Genomic DNA, 20661 nt, shown 5'->3' with positions numbered 1-20661 from the left:
GATTTGAATGAATGTATAATACTCTATGGGGGGGGGGATGTTTAACTTGTGTTTCAATGAACTAGTTTTCATTTGAAATAAGCTAGTGTATGTCTTATTGGATATAATTAAATTGTAAGTAACATTTTTGTCGGTATTATATCAGCCATCAGCCACAATATTCTCAGATACTGGTATTTGTATAAGCTTTTAAAAAACCCACAACTGATCAACCGATAGATCTGAAATATCATCAATATCCGTACCACAATTCAGGGCAGTTAAGGGCCAAAGTTTATCTATATTTACGAACGGCAAGTATGTTCAATAGTAAAAGTGATGATTTAGCAAACACAACTAATTAAAAAAAAATAAAGCATCATCGCATTATAAATGTCTTTAAGTGCTGAAGACGATGGTGACTGGCTCATGGTTTCAGGAGGCAGGTGAGCTTTATTCTGCTCTCCCTCCGAGCATCTACTGCTGCCATCTGCACCTGCTCATCCATCACTCGCGCTGTAAGTTTTGTTATCACTCTAACACTAATCAAAAGAGAAAACTGTCACCGCCACTGACCTGTGGAACCTCCCAATTATGCTCTTCAAGAGTGACAGCAGCACTTAACTTCCACTGCCGGGTAAATGACCACCATCAATCTAAACAGAATAGCAATGAACCACCAGGCAGCAAATGATTTTTTTTTTTTTGGTACAGAAATCCCCAGCCTGGAATTTATGAAAGGTGAAAAGCAACTCAAGGCTATTTTACCCCCCTCCTCCTGGGCCCCACTCCTTAGCCGAGGGTGTTCAGACTCGCAGGCCTGGGGAGACGACGTCTGCATTAGTGCTAAACAGAATTTATGCCTTTTAATTTACTCAAAAGGTGCTTAAGCAGCTCGTGCGCTACAATGCATAACAGAATGCCAGTTTTTAAATATGGGGGTCGTTGGTATAAAATGGTATATATAATCTGTGTGCCCTTCCTTTCCGAGGGCAATGCTAAAATGTACGGCTCTAGCGTGCCTTTCCATTTTTTCTGTCTAATTGTCTCCATGATTACCTCAGTATAAAGTACTAAAGATTGTAGCTTGCTTTGCTTTCGTTCAAATGTTGGCAATTCCATATTGAGGTATAAACTGTCTTTGCATGAGGTCTCAATTACGTGCACTGATGGCGTGGGTTCAGAAATGAGCCTTCTACGGTGAACACAGAACACATCTGTGTGTTTTCAGTGGTTATGAAATTAAATAATCCCTTCATTTCATACTCAAGCCCTATAGTCTCCACCTAAAATTTGTAATGCAATGAAATCCACTTGAATGAATGCAATCCACTTTCTGTACCACTGTCTGCAAGCTACTTTTAACTACTTTTAACTTTAAACTAAGTCTTAGCAATGAATCCAGACCATCTACAATTGAGACCACACCACCTGCAGGTTTATTTATAGATTTATAGATCGGAAACTTCTGAGCCAAGCGTGTCTCAAACGTCATATTAGCACATGTAACAGTGTTTGATTAGCTAAATACATGCGTCTTTTTGTAGAAAGAAACAAACAATGTTCTAGATACTGTTCTCCACAACAACTGCGTATTTGCACAGTCCTCAGTTTACTCTCCTTTGAACAAGAACTGACAGAGACCACTTGATTATGAGATGACTTGCGTGTTTAACCCAAATGCCTGATGTATCAGACTGAGGTAATAAACTTACTTTAGTTAACGTTAATTAAAGCATTAACCAACATTTGTTACAATATTTATTAACCTTTATTAACACGAGTTAATAAAAATACAACTGTTCATTGTTACTTTGTGTTAGATCAGGTACTAGATCAAGTGTTCTAGATCAAGGGAATTTGTGGCCTAATGGTTGGACTCGTAATCCAAAGGTTGCGAGTTCGAGTCTCAGAGCAAGGCACCGAACCCCCAACTGCTCCCCGGGCGCCGCAGCATAAATGGCTCCATGATTGCTCCGGGTGTGTGTTCACGGTGTGTGTGTGTGTTCACTGCTGTGTGTGTGCACTTTGGATGGGTTAATTGCACAAATTCCGAGTATAGGTCACTTCACTTAATGTTAACAGATACAACTTTTAATTTTACGTATGTATTAGTAAATTAACATTAATCAATGCATTAGAAGTATCGTGTAGAAGTATATTGTTAGTTTAACGTTAACAAATGAAAGCTTATTGTAAAGTGTTATAGGTAACTACAGAGATTTTTCCAAACAATAATTCAAATAATGTTTACAATGTCATTATACCAGACAGAAAATAGTTTGTGCTGCGTTATATTTTCTGTTGAAAATTTGACATGCAGTTTTCACACAGTACACTTTGCCCACCCTGTTTTATGTAGGCCCACCCATTTAAAAATGTCTGGCCTTCCCCCTGGTCTGTACTTGAGTTAAGTTGAATTAGTTACTTTCACATTTTTAGTATTTAACAAATGTAAACAACACTGCTAATAGCCGACAGAGTCCACTTCAGACATAGAGAAACAGGAAAGTCCATCACCACTTTAAAAAAGGGAGGGAACATTTGATGTAAATTGAAACACTGAGCAGTCATTCTGCAACTAATTACAAACTTTACACATCATTTCAATCTCACCTAAACCTTTTTTATGCATTGTTGCCACCAGCTGCAGAACAGATTGTCTATTCATCTTGTCTTTATTTAATCAAATGCAGTTACTACCTTGATAGATAAAAGTGCAGTTAAAAATGCTTGCACAATAGACATTGCAGACCAAAAACTGTTATGTTTAAATCACTTTAATTCTGTTGTGATAAAATCAGCACTGTCAACTTGTAAAGGCAGTATTATAATTCTTTGACTGGAGTGTGTAGATCCTGAGAATGAGTCTCCATATAAGGGTTTTTGCTGACGCGGGTGTTGCTGACATGTCAAGCACACCTCCAAGTGTCTCAAGGAAAACTAAACTCCTGACAATGTAAAGTAGCCCAGGAATGTTTCCAGAAAATAATACAAATTATGTAGAGAGTTTGATTCTTTTACAGTTCACAATACAATATCAGCCTAATGATTGAAAAGTTGAAATATCACATGAAAAGTGTCTAATTAGGTAATAATCATACACTAGTCATTTTAATAATTATATATTTACGTAATATGAACATTTATATTAGATTAATTTCTAATATAAATTAATATAAACATTTAAATAAATTAAAATAATAAATTATCTACTAATAATCTTCCCAGAATAATTTAATATATTAAATGAATATTAGTAATTATAATATAATGAAAAACGCTTAATTTTGTGTTTATAGTAAGTCTAAATGTATAATCAACAAATATAAAAAAAAGAAATCTAAATGTAAATGCTGAGATATTGTCCCTCTAACCAGGGTTATTATAGTTAACAAAAACAATCTAATAAAATCAAAAAAAAAAAGAAAAAAAAAAGAGCTATATGTAAAAGTAATTTTATTTTAGCTATTCTCCAAGGAAACAAATAAATAAAACTAAAACTGAAAAATGTATGTAGAATTTTTTTTTAGACATTCTAAAAGGAATAAAACTAATAAAATGTCAAAAAACACCACAAAATACTAAAACTGTAAAATTAAAATGTAAAATATGAAAAAACATTTATTAAATTAAAACTAATTCAAAATATTAATAAAAACTATGATAGTATCTCAATAATACTTAAACCTTTATATACTTTATTATATATATTATATACTATTATACCTTTTATATACAATAATACTTTAACCTCCATGATTTGTTTCATCAGCAGACATGGACATATAAGAGTGATGTTGAGTGAGAGAATATTTAGATGATGTGTTTCCACGAGTGGACTACTGGCAGACATTTGCAGTGAACTCTATTGATCATGCAGTGGCCCCTGGCCTCTACCCTGAGAGGATAAGATAATGAGTTTCCGGTTAAATGTCCCCCACTTATGGGGAAAACACATTCCAGCAGTGCTCTTCGTGCCCTCCAATATATTTTGTATGGTCTAATTAACTCTGTAAGCAATCTCAATTACTTTGTGCCCAGGGAAGCATCGGCCAAGCACACTCCTTAAGCAGGTCTGTTATCCTTTTAAAAAATGAGCTGAGGAGGTAGCTTCGGACAACTGAGCCCTACACTTCATTTGTCTTTGGCCAAGTTTGATAGCTATGCGTTTAAAAACCCATTCAATCTTATAAACCAAAAATTAAATGTACTCAGCTGTGATGGTCCTCTGTGCATCTGCTATTTATATGCTAATCTCCTCTCTTACGGGGAAGGTCTTGCAAATTATTACGGCAAACCAATAACTCAGGTGTATGGACTAGCGGGCTAGCTGACCGCAGAAAAGAATGAAATGCGCTTTGCCACGAGAACACGTTCTAGGCAGCCTGGAGAGAGACTCCTGTTATATCCTGTTATATCTCAATTTGAAAGCTCTCACACACACACACACACACATATGCATACATGCAAACACACACACAGGGTTATTTCAGGATAATTGAAACATTTTCCCAGTCATCTCAATGACAAAAGTGTTCTAATTTACCCAAATTCACAATTTTATATCTACAGTGCCCTGCAAAAGTATTATGCAAAACAGTAAAGACAAAATTGCTCTGTTGGTTGTGGAGTCAAGACATTTACAAATATGATTAAAAGATGAATATGAGACAAAACTACAGAATGTCACATTTTATTATTTGGTGATTCAACACAGATGTTTTACCAAATAAAAAGAACAGCACTTTTAGAGTTTCATCCCTCTATCTGATGTGAGCAGAAGTATGAGCATATGTCCCACCAGAGCATAAGCATTAGAGACACATTCTCTAAACAGAGAATGTGTCGTATCAGTTATATCCATTACTTTTGCATTCGATGATGACACACAAACCAGGATGAAGACGAGGGAGCTGACTTTGAGAGAAAAGCAAGCAATTTGGATGCTAAAAGAAAAGAGGAAGTCAGTTAGAGCTCTAGCAAAAACAAAGGGCATGGAGAAATCGAAAGTTTGGAAACCACCAGCGACACCAACAACCAACAACGACCTGATCGGCTGAGAAAACAACAGTAATTGATGACAGACAAATCATAAAAGCTGTGAAAATGAACCCTAAAAGACGTGACTGTAAAATCACCAACAACTTCCAGAAAGCTGGGGTGATGCTCTGACAATCTACTGTCCTCAGGAGACTTTGACACAGAATTACAGATGCTACACAGCAAGATGCAAACCTCTGACCAGCACCAAAAATAGAAAGGCAAGATTAGAGTTTGCAAAAAAAGCACAAAGGTGAGCCAGAAGAGTTTTGGAACTGTGTTTATGGACCGATGAGACAAAGATGAACCTTTATCTAAGTGATGGGAAAGCAAAAATGTGGAGAAAAAAAGGGAACTGCAATGATCCCAAGCATACAGCCTCATCTGTAAAGCATGGTGGAGGTGGTGTCATGGCATGGTTATGCATGGCTGCCTCTGGAACAGGCCCTCTCAACTTTACTGATGACTTAATGTATGATGACAGTAGCAGAAGGAATTTGGAAGGGTATGAAACCATCTTGCCTACCAATATTCAAGAAAATGCCACCAGATTCATTTGGAAGTGCTTCATATTGCATCAGGACAATGACCCAAAACACCCTGCCAGTTCAGTCAAGGAATTTATAAGAGCAAAGAAATGGAAAGTCTTAGATTTCCCAAGTCAATCTCCAGATTTAAATCTGATTGAACATGAATTTCACCAGCTGAAGAGGAGAGTAAAGGCAGAAACTCCCCAAAACAAGCAACAATTGGAATTGGCTGCATTAAAGGCTGGGAGAAGTATTTCAAAGGATGAGACCAAGAGTCTGGTGATGTCTATGGGTCACAGACTCACTGCTGTGATTGTGCGCAAGGGATCTGCAACTAAATAATAGCTTTTAATCTTTTATATCTGCCTTATGTTCAACTGTCCCAATACTTATGCTCACATCAATGAGTGGGATGAACTCTAAAAGTGCTGTTCTTTTTATTTGATAAAACATGTATGTGTTGAATAACCCAATAATAAAATGTGACATTCTGTAGTTTTGTCTCATATTAACTTTTAATCATATTTGCAAATGTCTTGACTCCACAGCCAACAGAGCAATTTTGTCTTTACTGTTCCAATGCTTATTGGAACGGGGGGTGGTGATGGCGCAGTGGATAAGACACATGCCTTTGGTGTGAGAGACCCGGGTTCGAATCCACTGTGAGACACCAATGTGTCCCTGAGCAAGACACTTAACCCCTAGTTGCTCCAGAGGCGTGCGACCTCTGACATATATAGCAATTGTAAGTCGCTTTGGATAAAAGCGTCAGCTAAATGAATAAATGTAAATGTAAATGTAAATGCTTATGGAGGGCACTGTATCTATCTATCTATCTATCTATCTATCTATCTATCTATCTATCTATCTATCTATCTATCTATCTATCTATCTATCTATCTATCTATCTATCGAATGAGTTGTAAAAAAAACTAAGATTACTTAAGTATGATATAAAATACTATTTCAGTCTTTCTGCTTTAAAATGTTACACTTAATTCAATGTGTTATTTGCCATTTCTTTGTAATTATTTGTTCAGATTTACTAGCAACTTCTGAGTCCAAATAGTTTAGAAAGCAAATCCTACAGTGTTTTTCAGAGTAAATTTGTGACCCTGTGACCACAAAACCAGTCTTAAGTCACTAGGGTATATTTGTAGCAATAGCCAAAAATGCATTGATATTTTGGTATACTTTAATAATTCATTTTTCCTTATATTTAAATTTCCAAGCTATTGGAGTTTTTGTTTAATCTAAAACTCATTATCATGCGATAAAGGCACACAGAAAAATTATAAATAGTCATTTTACACCTTTTTCTGTTCTTTAATCAGTAGGAGTTTAAGCTGAAAGCAATTCCGCCCATGTCATAGCAATGACGCAGGGAATAAAGTAATGGAATGCTTTTAGGGGGAAAAGGAAAAACTAATTATGATAAAGGCCTTTTAGTTGTTGCTTTATCACAAAGCACTGACTTATTGCATTGAAAATCGTCACTGAGAGTGATAAACCTCTCTGGCGTGCAGTCAAGTGCTTTGTCAATGTCACACCCCTCCTTTTTTTTTCTACCCTGTCTGTTCTTTTCAGCCAGTTAAAAATGGATAACATGTGTCATAATGATCTCCTAACTGCTTGCTGTGTCCCATTCCACCCTAGAGTGAGCAAATCGCCATTAGCATATGAGCTGTGCCTCCCCGTAGCAAAGATGCGCGTCTTTAGAATTGGACCATACAATAAACAGTGTAATCAAAAAATGTCCACACTACACACATTTTCTCAACACCCTCGTCATGTGTTACATTTGGACATCTTTTGACAAGCAAACATTTTTCAGCACACTATTTGACAAATTTCCAGTATTTAATGTGTGGGGAAAGAGCACCCTCCTCTGGGGATAATGCATTACTGAAGTTATTCCAGATATAATTTGCATTGCTGAATTACTGTGATCACTACTGCTTACAGCATGGTACATACTGTATATATGTATGTATGTATACACTATATCTTATGTATACACTATATCTTACTCACTCAACACAGAAAAATCAGTTGTGGGCTGGATGATGTATCCAATCAATGGAAATTAATTGCTAAATGTAATATATTATAACTATTAATATTATATATTAATAATAATCATTGTTATGTAAACATGTAACATGTAAAAATATGATTTAAACAGACCAGAAACATTATAACCTTGCTTTGATGTAACTGTGAAAAGTTAAATATATTGAATACAATTCACAAAACAAATTCACACGATATTTGTCACTGTAAAATCCTGCAACAGTCGTGCAGCACATCAAAAATAAAAATATTTGTCAGTCAACTCACATTTTCTCCTTCAGAACACAACAGATGCTTCAAATATAGGAAGCACTCAGTTATAACAGAAACAACAGGATGTGAGAGTACAGTACTCTCATTACTGTTTAACCCTCAAAATCAGTGCAAAAACGTATAGGCCTATATCCGTTTAAAAAAAAAAAACTCACCACTCTTCTTTCTCTGTTTTTGAAGTCTATATGAAGATACTCGTGTTTTTTCAAGGCGTACTCCAGTGATTTCTTTAACTCAGTGGCTCTCCTCATCAGTTCTTCCTCAACACCCACCTTCGTAAAGACCTGTAAAAGACACATTTTACAGGTCGCTGTGAAAGATGATGGTTTATTAAGTTTCAAATACGGATTTTTGTGGAAAAGAGCAGCTTGGACATTGCGCTAAACATGTATTTTTCAATAATCACTGAAAGGTTTTTCATTTGGGAATGAATGATTCCTTTCAGAGGTCAAAGGGTTTACCTGGATCCAGGACTGCACCAGAGGCAGGTGTCTGGTTGTGATGAGTCTATGGAGATCCCTCACAGTGTTTACAATTGCTTCATTCTCCTCTGTCTCCCTCAATTTTAAATCTGCAGACATGATTCAAATGGTTATTCACAAAATTTCCCAATTTGAACTACAAATTCCATGCCATGCTATGACATGACAAAGGATACGTATCATGAGAATGGCTGTGAACCCGATCAGTCAGATACACCTGTGGATACACTGAGCTCCAGCTGATATCTATAAGACATTAAACCAGTGCTGCGGAGAAACGCGTCCTCATCAGGAACTTCCTCTGTGTCACTCTCGTCACTACACTTGTCTGTTTGCCCTTCATCATTTGTCTTCTCTGTCATCTTTCCCTTCTGCTCATTGCTCAGGTCTTTACTGCAGCAGGGTTGGTCAGATATGTTCTCAGCTTCCGCAGAGGTTTTAACAACTGCTGCTTCCTCATTAAACAGGTTTAAGTCATCGGTTGCAAGCAGTTTTATGCAGTTGTTCATCTCAGTCACGGTTTCCTCAATCTCAGTCGTAATTTCTTAATGAAAGAGAGATCAAAACAAGCATTTTAGCATGGATAGAAATGGATGGGCACACTGTTTTTAACTATGGATTAAGTGCACTTAATGACATTAATGACAACAGAACAAAACTTGAACCAAAACTTTTTTTAAACAAGATTGCTAAATGCTATGTGTTTTCTAGATATTTACAGTTTGTTTGTTTTTTTGCAAGATTTTGAAGATGTGATTTTAGTTCACTGAACAAATGAACTTATGTTTATATGTACAGTGGGGCAAATAAGTATTTGATACGCTGCCGATTTTTCAAGTTTTCCCACTTACAAAGAATGGAGAGATCTGTAATTTTCAACGTAGGTACACCTCAACTGTGAGAGACAGAATATTAAAAAAAAATCCAGAAAATCACATTGTATGATTTTTGAATAATTAATTTCCATTTTATTGCATGAAATAAGTATTTGATACAATAGAAAAATAGAAATTAATATTTGGTACAGAAACCTTTGTTTGTTTACAATTACAGAGGTCAGACGTTTCCTGTAGTTCTTGACCAGGTTTGCACACACTGCAGCAGGGATTTTGACCCACTCCTCCATACAGGTCTTCTCCAGATCTTTCAGGTTTTAGGGCTGTCGCTGGGCAACACAGAGTTTCAGCTCCCTCTATAGATTTTCTATTGGGTTCAGGTCTGGAGACTGGCTAGGCCACTCCAGGACCTTGAAATGCTTCTTACGGAGCCACTCCTTAGTTGCCCTTGCTGTGTGTTTGGGGTCATTGTCATGCTGGAAGACCCAGCCACGACCCATCTTCAATGCTCTTACTGAGGGAAGGAGGTTGTTGTCCATACATGGCCCCATCCATCCTCCCCTCAATACGGTGCAGTCGTTCTGTCCCCTTTGCAGAAAAGCACCCCCATGCTTCACGGTTGGGATGGTGTTCTTGGGATTGTACTCATCCTTCTTCTTCCTCCAAACACGGCGAGTGGAGTTTTTGCGGAATTCTTGCTGGTTGGTAGGTGATCAAATACTTATTTCATGCAATAAAATGGAAGTTAATTATTTAAAAATCATACAATGTGATTTTCTGGATTTTTTTTAATATTCTGTCTCTCACAGTTGAGGTGTACCTATGATGAAAATTACAGATCTCTCCATTCTTTGTAAGTGGGAAAACTTGAAAAATCGGCAGCGTATCAAATACTTATTTGACCCACTGAGTGCTAGGAGTTTTGAAAAATGTGCATTTTGAACACTGAAGTGTTTTGAAAAATGACATCAATGTTCTAATATTAGCGCCAAATTTACAGTATGTCCTGGGAGCTATCATTTAGTGTTTAACCAGCATATAAAGTATTTGCTTAACATAGTTTCTCAGGAAATGTTGATTCTTGGTGGGGCTGTGAAATCTTAAACATGCTGTAAAAAAACTTTAAATACTTTATTGTAAACTTACCCTTATAGCAATACAAATCTAGGAATTTCACATTTACGCAAGCTTTAAATTGTTTAAATATTTTCTATCTGTGCATTTTAACGACAGCAATTTAGAATTAGTTCCACTTTCTGCACATACACTATCTTACAAAAGTGAGCAAACCCCTCACATTTCAGCAAAATTTTTTGTATAATTTCTCAAGGGACAATACTGCACAAATGAAACTTGGATATATTTTAGAGTAGTCAATATGCAGCTTGTATAGAAGTACAAATTTACTGTCCTCTAAATATAACTCAACATATAACCATTTTTGTCCAAATAACTGGCAGCAAAAATGAGTACAAGTGAACATGTCAAAACTGTATACAAAGTGTCAATATTTTGTAGGGGCACCACTGTTATCTAAAACTGCCTTAATACGCTTGGGCATGGAATTCACCAAGGGTCCGTTCTTCGTACCTCGCTTAATACATCTGAGATGATTTGAAAGATGCCAGATCTTCTAATCCTGATAACTGATCTCTGGCTAATTTGGTTCTTCAAACGAATTTGCGTATTAGATTAAAATATCTGGATTAAGTTGTCTAAGATTACTACGATAAAATTACTGAGCGTTCTCGTGTTCCCCGAAAAGGGCAGATGTACTCGAAACCACGATCAGCAACGCAGCGATTGGCTGGCGGCAAGACAGCAACGTAATGACATCATATCATTAAAAAAGACACCTGAAATTTCTGGACCTTCATAAGGAAACAGCCAAGCGAACAAAACTACATAACTGTATATAGAAATAACTAGATAAAAGAGATGTAAATAGATAAATTAAATGTGCACTGTTTTTCATTTATTTGTTAGATTTTTTTACATGATTCCCAATTATTTATGATTTCTAGTATTTGTACAGACTTTACATTTTTATTTAAATGTTGTAATTTGCAATTCATTTAATTTTATCTTTGAAGCAGATTTCTTATGTGACAGCATTAATTAAAGTTTCTTAGAGATCAAGTTATCCTGCGCTTAATCAAGCCACTCCCATAATAACTGTCAACACTCATGTGTGCAAGACTCCAATACAATTATAAAGTAATTATTTCATCACTAATAAATCTTTCAATGAGTATAATGAGTATAGATACTGGCTTTGTCTATAGTATAGACTACACAACATTATTTTCAAATTAATTTTTAAATTATTATTATTTTAAATTAATGTCTCTGGACCAGTAGGGTACTCTTGTAATAAAGTAGCGGTGGCTGGGGCAAATATTAAGTATCAATTCTGCTTAAAAAGATGCAATCTAATCCGGTTTACATGAAAGCTTACAGACCCAGCTTCAGAAGAGGCTTCCTTCTGGGACGACGGCCATGCAAACCGTCTTGTTTCAGTATGTGGCGTATGGTCTGAGCACTGACAAGCTGACCTTCCACTTCTGCAACCTCTAAAGCAATGCTGGCAGCACTCATGCGTCTGTTTTTTGAAGCCAGTTTCTGCATCTGACGCACAGCACAAAGACTCAACATCTTTGATCGACCCTCGCAAGGCCTGTTCCGAGTGAAACCCGTCTTGGAAAACCTCTGTATGACCCTGGTCACTGGACTGTAACTCAGTTCCAGGCTGTTACCGAACTTCTTATAGCCTAGGTCACCTTTGTGGAGAGCAACAATTCTAATTCTCAAGTCCTCAGAGAGTTCTTTGCCATGAGGTGCCATGTTAAACATCCAGTGGTCAGTATGAGAAAATTGTACTCAAAGCACCAAATTTGAACTGCTCTAAAACAAAAATACAAATTTGTATGGTCCTGTCAAGCAGACAAAAACATGAACATGATGAATAGGACACATGGCTTTGCATGGTTAAACGATGTATAGCTGTTATAAATTAGGGTGTACTCAGTTTTGACAATAATGGCTTTTTTGACAATAATTGCTGTATGTTGAGTTATTTTCAGAGGACAGTAAATCTTTACTGCTATACAAGTTGCACATTGACTACTCTAAAATATATCCAAGTGTCATTTCTATAGTATTGTCCCTTGAAAAGATATACTAAATTGATTGCCGAAATGTGAGGGGTGTGCTCACTTTTGTGAGATACTGTAAATGACTGGATTGCTGATGGGAAGTGTGTAGCCACATTGCATACGCAAACAGGGTGTCAATGACTAAATTACAGGGTGTCAATGACTAAATTAAATTAAATACCTTTGTAATTACAATTACAACGGTATCAGTCAGACAGGATAAGTTTTCAGGACAATGTTAAGTACTTGTTACTGTGGATGTCAGTAATGATTATTGCCAATTTACACAGGATAAGCTATACAGACATGGTTGAGATAGGTGTGCCTATACTGTATACTGCAGGGAGTGTTGTGGGAGCATTGTGTGCACCTACAGATCATTTGTAGTGGATGGACAGGATCTGCGGGTGGTGTGTGGCGCATTTGTAGGTGGTGGGTGGTTTGCACTTTGGATTGGGGGATGCGGAGAGCTTTGTAGATGATTTATAATGTTTATTGTGATGGTGGTGCAATGTTGACATTTCAATGATTTGTAGGTGATTGATAAACTAGTGGCCTATCTAAACTGTTAACCATTGGGGATCTGTTTGATTATGTCATGATGCTGTTTTTTGAAGATGACTTGTGACAGATTTGTGGGCCGTTGGCATGTTGCTTGACCATTTGTGGGTGTGTAGTCGTGTTTTGTGGATGATTGGTTCATCATCATCTTGTCACTTCTATATGATTTGTGGCTTACAAAACATGGATGGGAGTATGGACGTATCACTTATTAGTCATAGTATCACGCGTAGTCATGTTTTGTGGATGATTGGTTCATCATTGACTGGTCACTTGTGGATGACTTGTAGCTGAACGTTATTATAAAGTGTTACCCTATTTTCCTGTTTTGATATTGGAAAGTTGAATCTGTATTGTTAAAAGCGCTATATAAATAAAGGTGACTTGATTTGACTAGGATTATTAACTGAAAGTGGTTTAATTCCAAAAAGTGGTACAAATACTATAATACAAGCCTGTAATAATAAATTGCTCTCATAAACGCATAAATCTGTTTCCAGAATTAACGCAATGGTATTTAATAAATATGTGTAGGTGCCTTGATCTGATGCTCAATACTATAATTAAGAAGAAGTATAGAGAACTATAATTAAAGATGAACATAACTCTCTCCCGCTTTCAATAAGCAGTAATTCCAGTATCTAAATAAAAATAAAAGTGTAGAAATTCTGCTGTATAATGTAGGCTGGCTTCAGATATAAAAACAGAGATTGGATGGGTAATCAGATGATGTCCCATCAAGAATGTGTGGAAATATAAACATGGCAATGCAGTGATGTCTATGTTGTGATGTCATCTGCAACCCAGTTCTTCATTATAGATCAGTAGTTCCACTTTGAGAAATTTAATGTTAGTATTCAGTGAAATAATTTGACAAAATTTCTGAAAACAAGCCAATAGTGCACTTGCACTCAATTCATAGCTTTCAGTCGTGACCGGCTCGAAGCTTGGAGAGCAAAACATCCATAGAACTGCTAATCAAGCGTGTACATTTTTCATCTGTTTCCAAACCGCAAATATTTAGATCACCTCTCAAAAGAATAAAACAACGGTATTTCTGAACAAAATGCAAGTTTTGGCCATTTGCAATCCATATTAAGCACCCGCGAATATATGTCAATCATAAACATTGCGACAAAACATTGTAAAAACACTTAAAGTGCCGTAATATTTAAAACGGTAATATTAAAAGATCAAATTCAGTATTCACCATATTAATGATGCATAGTTTACAAAGGCAAGCAGATGAGGCCGGAATATGAACGCAATCCGCTTAACGGTTCAGCGTTTTCCTTCTAATGGTTTTCTATGGGAAGCCATTTAATGTGAAACTTTTGCATATTCTGGCTTCATCTTCTTGGCTGTACAAAATATACATCATCAATAAGGTGAATATCGCCTTTTAATATCAGTGTTTTACTACATTATTACTTGATGCAATCTGCGTAAAAATAACTGGCAGTCAGTGGAGCAAAGCTTAGTTCAGGAACTATAGATACTATTGATAGTGAAAACTATCAATTGGCAACATGACTGTTTGCCACATTGCTAGACCTTCAAGTTTAGAGGAGACATGATATAATAACTAGAGGTGTAAGAAAATATCGATACACGTATCGCGATATTTTGTTTGGCGATACTGTATCGATTCTCCAAAACGGAATGTCGATATTTAAAAAAAATAAAAAAAATAAAAATCATACAAGACTCATGGCAGTTGCTTCGTTTTGAGTTCATATTCTGAACTTAAACAGTGACAGGAAATACTAGCATCCGGGCACTCCACTAATGTTAGCATTAATATAGTTCGCTGCCAGTAATGGAGGATGATAGAATTGTTCCAGCTCTCGTTTCGATGTACAAAGCTGAAGTGTGGCGCCATTTGGGCTTTTGTGGTAATGCCCGTCCTGGGCCCGCGGCGTGAGCGCAACCTCGGTTCTGCCGCTTGCCGCGTCCCGTGTAAAGAGCCTTTGCGCGGGGTGCGGCGGGCAGTAGAGTCGCCGCGCAGCTGCTGCTTTCTCTCGTAATTCGGGGGCGTTTTGTGCAGTTGGGGCGGTGCTCGCGTCGCGGTCTCGGCGATTTCACGCGGAACATAAATACAAACTGAAAAACCTGTGAAATCCAAGTTAAAAAGTTCTGAGAATGTTTAACATCTGTATTTATTTGATTGTTTTACAATTGTTTTGTTTTGTTTAGGAATCCTGCAAGCACTTTATTTTTCATTGATATAAGCATATGTAATTTTTTGTTCAGATCAAATGTTATGATATTGTATGTCACAATTGTAAACTTAAACTGTGAACCTTTAAAGTAGTCTATAAATATATATTTTTTGTCTTTTTATAAAATACATTTTATACATACATTTAACTGAAGAATCATGCAAGCACTTGAATATTTCCCCCTTTACTCGTACTGCACAAAAAGTGGTTCAATCATGTCGAATGTTATAGGGAATGATTATTGCAAATGCAGATCCCAGTGTATTCTGCAGTGTGTTGGTTAAACTATTTTTATTTATTTTTTTATTTTTTTGCTAAGGTTTGCATATGGTGGTGTGTTCTTAATGACAGCTTTCCTAAAAAATATATATATCTTATTTCTAAAATAAGAAATATCCCAATATATCGCCTTGCTTACAATATCGCTATGTATCACAATATATCGTATCGCAACCCCTGTCTTGCCAATACACAGCCCTAATAATAATGATAAAAAATTACATTTATATAAAATAAAAATGTGTGTAAATATATCAAGGAATAATCAAATGACTTGATTTTAGTGTAGACAACTGATTTTAGTGTAAAATTATTTTACTTTTACATTTTATTTTCATTTATTTTTGTTAATTCTCTTTTTTGCTCAAATGGTAACAAGTACTTATCTGTAGATTTGTTTTTTTCTTCAGTGGAGTTACGGTTTATGAACATAAAGGTGTTTACCTTTTTTTTTTCCATACGACAGAAGCCAATGGAGACCAGCAACTATTTGGTTACCTTTATTCTTCAAAATATATTATTTTGTGTTAAGTAGATAAAGAAATTCATACAGGTTTGGAACAACTTGAGGGTGAGTAAATCTTGATTGAGAATTTAAAATTTTTGGGTGAACTATCCCTTTAGGGAGACATTTCACTATGATAATGACGAATTATAATCAAAATTAAAACCGCCCATACCATCAAGTGATAAAAACCATATGTAAATAATAAACAATTTGAACATAACGTTGGAAAATAAAATGAGACACTATTTAAATTTTTTATATCAATTGCTCGATTCATTCACTTTTGATTACACAGCTAATTTTAGCTAGAACACAATATATTTTCCATAACAGTCTTTATATAATTACAAACAATAGTGACGTGTCCCACGGTGCAGACTGATGGCATTAAATACTATAATCACAGAACAGGCGCATCCAGATAAATACCTTTTTAATCTGCTTAAGAAAGTGATATCCCAGAGACAGTTTCTTGTACGCCTCTCCATACATGGCGTGCCAACTGCACAGTCTGAATGGCAAGTGTCCTTAGTTTTCTCGCCACCTCTTTGGGTGGAGGCAACGGTTGCTCAGCATCTGTTTCTACTGTAAGTTCCAGGAACTCCTGAAAATTTGTGATGAGAAGATCTCTGAAGTAATGTGATCGGCTGAAAATCTCAGTGACCATTTGGAAGGCAGAGAGACGGATCTCTGCGTGCTCTTGGTTCAGTTGGGTCATAATCAAGTGGTAGAAATGATCAACGTAGTCAGTGGAAACTCTGTGGTCAGAAAAGGAAGAAGAGATTCAACATAACGACGAGCGTAAGGTCATATGTCCAGTGCTGCTCTATGGCCACAAAAACAAACACACAGGCACTTCTCTCTAGAAATATGGCACATAGTCTTAGAGTTCGTACTTGACTAACTGGGGCCCAGGTCAGGAAACAGACAGACTGGCTAAACCGACCGTCTGCTAGCCGCCTTACGTCACAGAAGTCAGTTAATTCTCAGCACATAGAGACTCTTTCACCTAGATATCACACTATAGAGACTGTGCCTGTTCCCCGAACTAGAAAATACAGAAAACATCCAAACCAAAGTAAGAGTAACAATTTAATTGATGTTCAAGAAATAAAAAACAGATATAATACAGAAAAAACAAATGATAAAGCTTGGCTTTTTGAATATTAGATCCCTTTCTACAAAAGCACTTTTTGTAAATGATATGATCACTGACCATAAGCTAGATGTGCTTTGTTTGACAGAAACCTGGCTAAAACCAGATGACTACATTACTTTAAACGAGTCTACCCCCAAGATTACAGTTACAAACATGAACCGCATCCAAAAGGTAAAGGGGGAGGTGTTGCCACAATTTATAGCAATATTTTCAGTATTTTTCAGTGGTCGGGTTTCAAGTATAATTCGTTCGAAGTAATGGTGCTTCATATAACGTTATCCAAAGAAACAAGTGTCAATGATAAATAACCTGCAATGTTTGTACTGATGCAGACATTACCCAGCAGCACAGTAGTAATGAATTTATGAACTACTTTACTTCCAAGATCGAAACTATTAGAGATAAAATTGTAACCATGCAGCTGTCAGCCACAGTATCGCATCAGATGCACTATAGATCTCTTGAGGAACAATTCCACTCATTCTCTTCCACTGGAAATGAAGAATTGTATAAACTTGTGAAATCATCTAAACCAACAAACTGTATTTTAGACCCTGTTCCATCTAAACTCCTAAAAGAGGTGCTTCCAGAAGTAATAGATCCTCTTCTGAATATTATTAACTCGTTGTCATTAGCATATGTCCCAAAAACCTTCAAACTGGCTGTTATTAAGCCTCTCATTAAAAAAAACACAACTTGACCCCAAAGAATTAATTAATTACAGACCGATCTCGAATCTGGCATGGTTCAAATCGTTCTTATCTGACCGCCATCAATTTGTGGCAGTAAATGAAGAGGTATCATACCAATCACAAGTGCAGTATGGAGTACCTCAAGGATCAGTACTTGGCCCCTTACTTTTCACGCTTTACATGTTACCCTTGGGAGATATCATTAGGAAACATGGTGTTAGCGTTCACTGTTATGCTGATGATACCCAGCTCTATATTTCTTTGCGACCTGATGAAACTTACAAATTTGCAAAACTAACAGAATGTATAGTTGATATCAAAAACTGGATAGCTAGCAATTTTTTACTGCTAAATTCTGAAAAAACAGAGGTGTTAATTATTGGACCAAAAACGTTTGCATGTAATAACCTAGATCTCGCTCTAATACTTGATGGCTGCTCTGTAAATTCTTCGTCATCAGTTAGGAAGCTAGGCGTACTTTTTGATAGCAATCTTTCCTTCGAAAAACATGTTTCTAGCATTTGTAAAACTGCATTTTTCCATCTTAAAAATATATCTAAATTACGACCTATGCTCTCAATGTCAAATGCAGAAACATTAATTCATGCATTCATGACCTCGAGGCTAGATTATTGTAATGCTTTATTGGGTGGTTTCTCTGCACGTTTAATAAACAAACTCCAGCTGGTTCAAAATGCAGCAGCTAGAGTTCTTACGAGAACCAGGAAGTATGACTATATTATCCCGGTTCTGTCAACACTGCACTGGCTCCCTGTTAAACATTGTATATATTTTAAGACCTTACTAATTACCTATAAAGCCCTGAATGGTTCGGCACCTCAGTATCTGAGTGAGCTTATCGCATTATAGTCCTTCACGTCCGCTGCGATCTCAAAACTCTGGCCATTTGATAATACCTAGAATATCAAAATCAACTGCAGTCGGGAGATCGTTTTCCTATTTGGCGCCCAAACTCTGGAACAATCTATCTAACACTGTTCGGGAAGCAAACACACTCTGTCAGTTTAAATCTAGATTAAAGACCCATCTCTTTAACCTGGCTTACACATAATACACTATCGCATTTCTATAATTCAGATCCGTTAAAGGATTTTTAGGCTGCAGTAATTAGGTCAACCGGAACCGGGAACACTTCCCAAAACACCTGATGTACTTGTTACATTGTTAAAAGAATGGCATCTACGCTAATATTAGTCTGTTTCTTTCTTATTCCGAGGTAACAGTAGCCACCCAGATCCAGACTGTATCCAGATGAGATGGTGGATCAGCATCTAGAGATGACCTCTACAGCCAGGACACCTAGATGAGCCCCAGAGACTGATCCCCAGTGAAGACCCTGTCTCCAAGACGGCCATCGGGACAAGACCACAGGAACAAGATGAGTCCTTTGCACAATCTGATTCTGCTTTAGCCTAGATTTAAACTGCTGATTTTGTCTGGCCAGAGGAGAATGACACTATTTCGACAAATTATTTCCCCGTCTAAATACTGTAAAGCTGATATAAAGCCACCCAGCTTTATATCAAGCCGATGTAAAGCTGCTTTGACACAATTTGCATTGTTAAAAGAGATATACAAATAATATTGTCTTGACTTGACATGAGCAAAGAGATTTATGCTTACTTGGCAAATCAGGAAAAGGACTTTGATTAGGCTTCATAACTGACAAACACTGGGTAAGGCCAGTTTCCTCATTCTGTGGCTAGATAATGAGATCGTAAGCACACTTTGGGCAGAGATGGCAAAAGCTTTGGTGACCATGGCATGTCTGTCTGAAAAAAAAATTATGGATTTTTTTTTTAATTCTTTGCCTCACCATCTGCCAGTACAAAATGCATGATGGTTAAACAAAAGATTGTTACTGGCTCAAGTTGTCGTTAAGTTCACTTTAAGGTAAAGTTCAATGGGCTCTAGGGTTCAATTGGTTCAATGGGCCTTTTAATAATGCAATGGGGCAAAAACACTCACTAAGAAGTGGATAAATTAGCAAAGCAAGCATTACGGAGAGAAACAATAGAGATACAAGTTCCATTAAGTAAATCAGAGATTAAGGTTTTAATCTGGAATGAAGTGAATAAAGAATGGCAAGTTAAGTGGAACAATAGGGAAAAGGGTAGATTCCTTTATAGTTTAATAAATAAAGTAAATCAAAATATAAAGTGTATAGGAAAGTCAAGGGAAGAGGAGGTCATCTTTAACAGAATACTATTAGGGCATTCAAATTTAAATGGCATTCTTAAAATAATAGGGAAGCATCCAAATGGATTATGTGAATACTGTAATGTTGAAGAAACAATACCTCATGTATTTATTGATTGTAGGAAGTATGAGCAAGAAAGAGGAAGAATGATTGAACAATTAAGGAAAAATAGAATTCAGGATCTAAATTTTAAGGTATTAATAAAATGGGCAAGTGAAGTAAACAATAAAGCTTTCTATGATTGTATTAGAGAGACGGGATTGATTAACATAATATAAAAATCTGTTCCACACTCCGGAGCAGAAGGTGGCGGTAATGCACCTATTTTCGTTGGTTGCAAGCCGCCGTTAAAAACCAAGAAGAAGACGAAGAAGAAAATCACCCACTAAACAAATAAAGATGCCCTTAAAGAAGAGTGTTTTCCTGTTCCTATAAAATCGTTTCCAGACTGTTCTAATCTATTCACATGACTCACAGTTTGGTCCACATTGTTGTTGTTGTTGTTTGTGTGAAGAAATCAACAACCTACTAAAAACATACTTGCATATTTTCTTCACTTCCTTCATTTTGTCTTGGTTTAACTGTGGTTCTCCTGAGGTAGTACTCCTCAACCAGTTGTGACAGCTTATCACGCATTGTTTGGTCCAT

At 36.5% G+C, this 20661-nt stretch overlaps 1 pseudogene across 1 annotated transcript in view; it reads right to left on the bottom strand.

Moving 5' to 3' along the window:
* Window positions 1-20661, bottom strand: part of LOC306883199 (UV-stimulated scaffold protein A-like) — a 33553-nt pseudogene extending 12892 nt beyond the window's left edge. The window contains exons 1-5 of the transcript XR_013785915.1: window positions 20554-20661; window positions 16337-16699; window positions 8598-8924; window positions 8360-8469; window positions 8054-8182 (exon numbers count right to left, since the gene is read on the bottom strand). The product of XR_013785915.1 is annotated as a UV-stimulated scaffold protein A-like (transcript). The remainder of the gene's footprint in view (window positions 1-8053; window positions 8183-8359; window positions 8470-8597; window positions 8925-16336; window positions 16700-20553) is intronic.

The sequence above is a fragment of the Barbus barbus genome, assembly GCF_936440315.1.
Source record: "Barbus barbus genome assembly, chromosome: 17".
Lineage (NCBI taxonomy): Eukaryota > Metazoa > Chordata > Actinopteri > Cypriniformes > Cyprinidae > Barbus > Barbus barbus.
The sequence above is the reverse complement of the archived record's forward strand: the minus strand, read 5'-3'. Positions and strand labels throughout refer to the sequence as shown.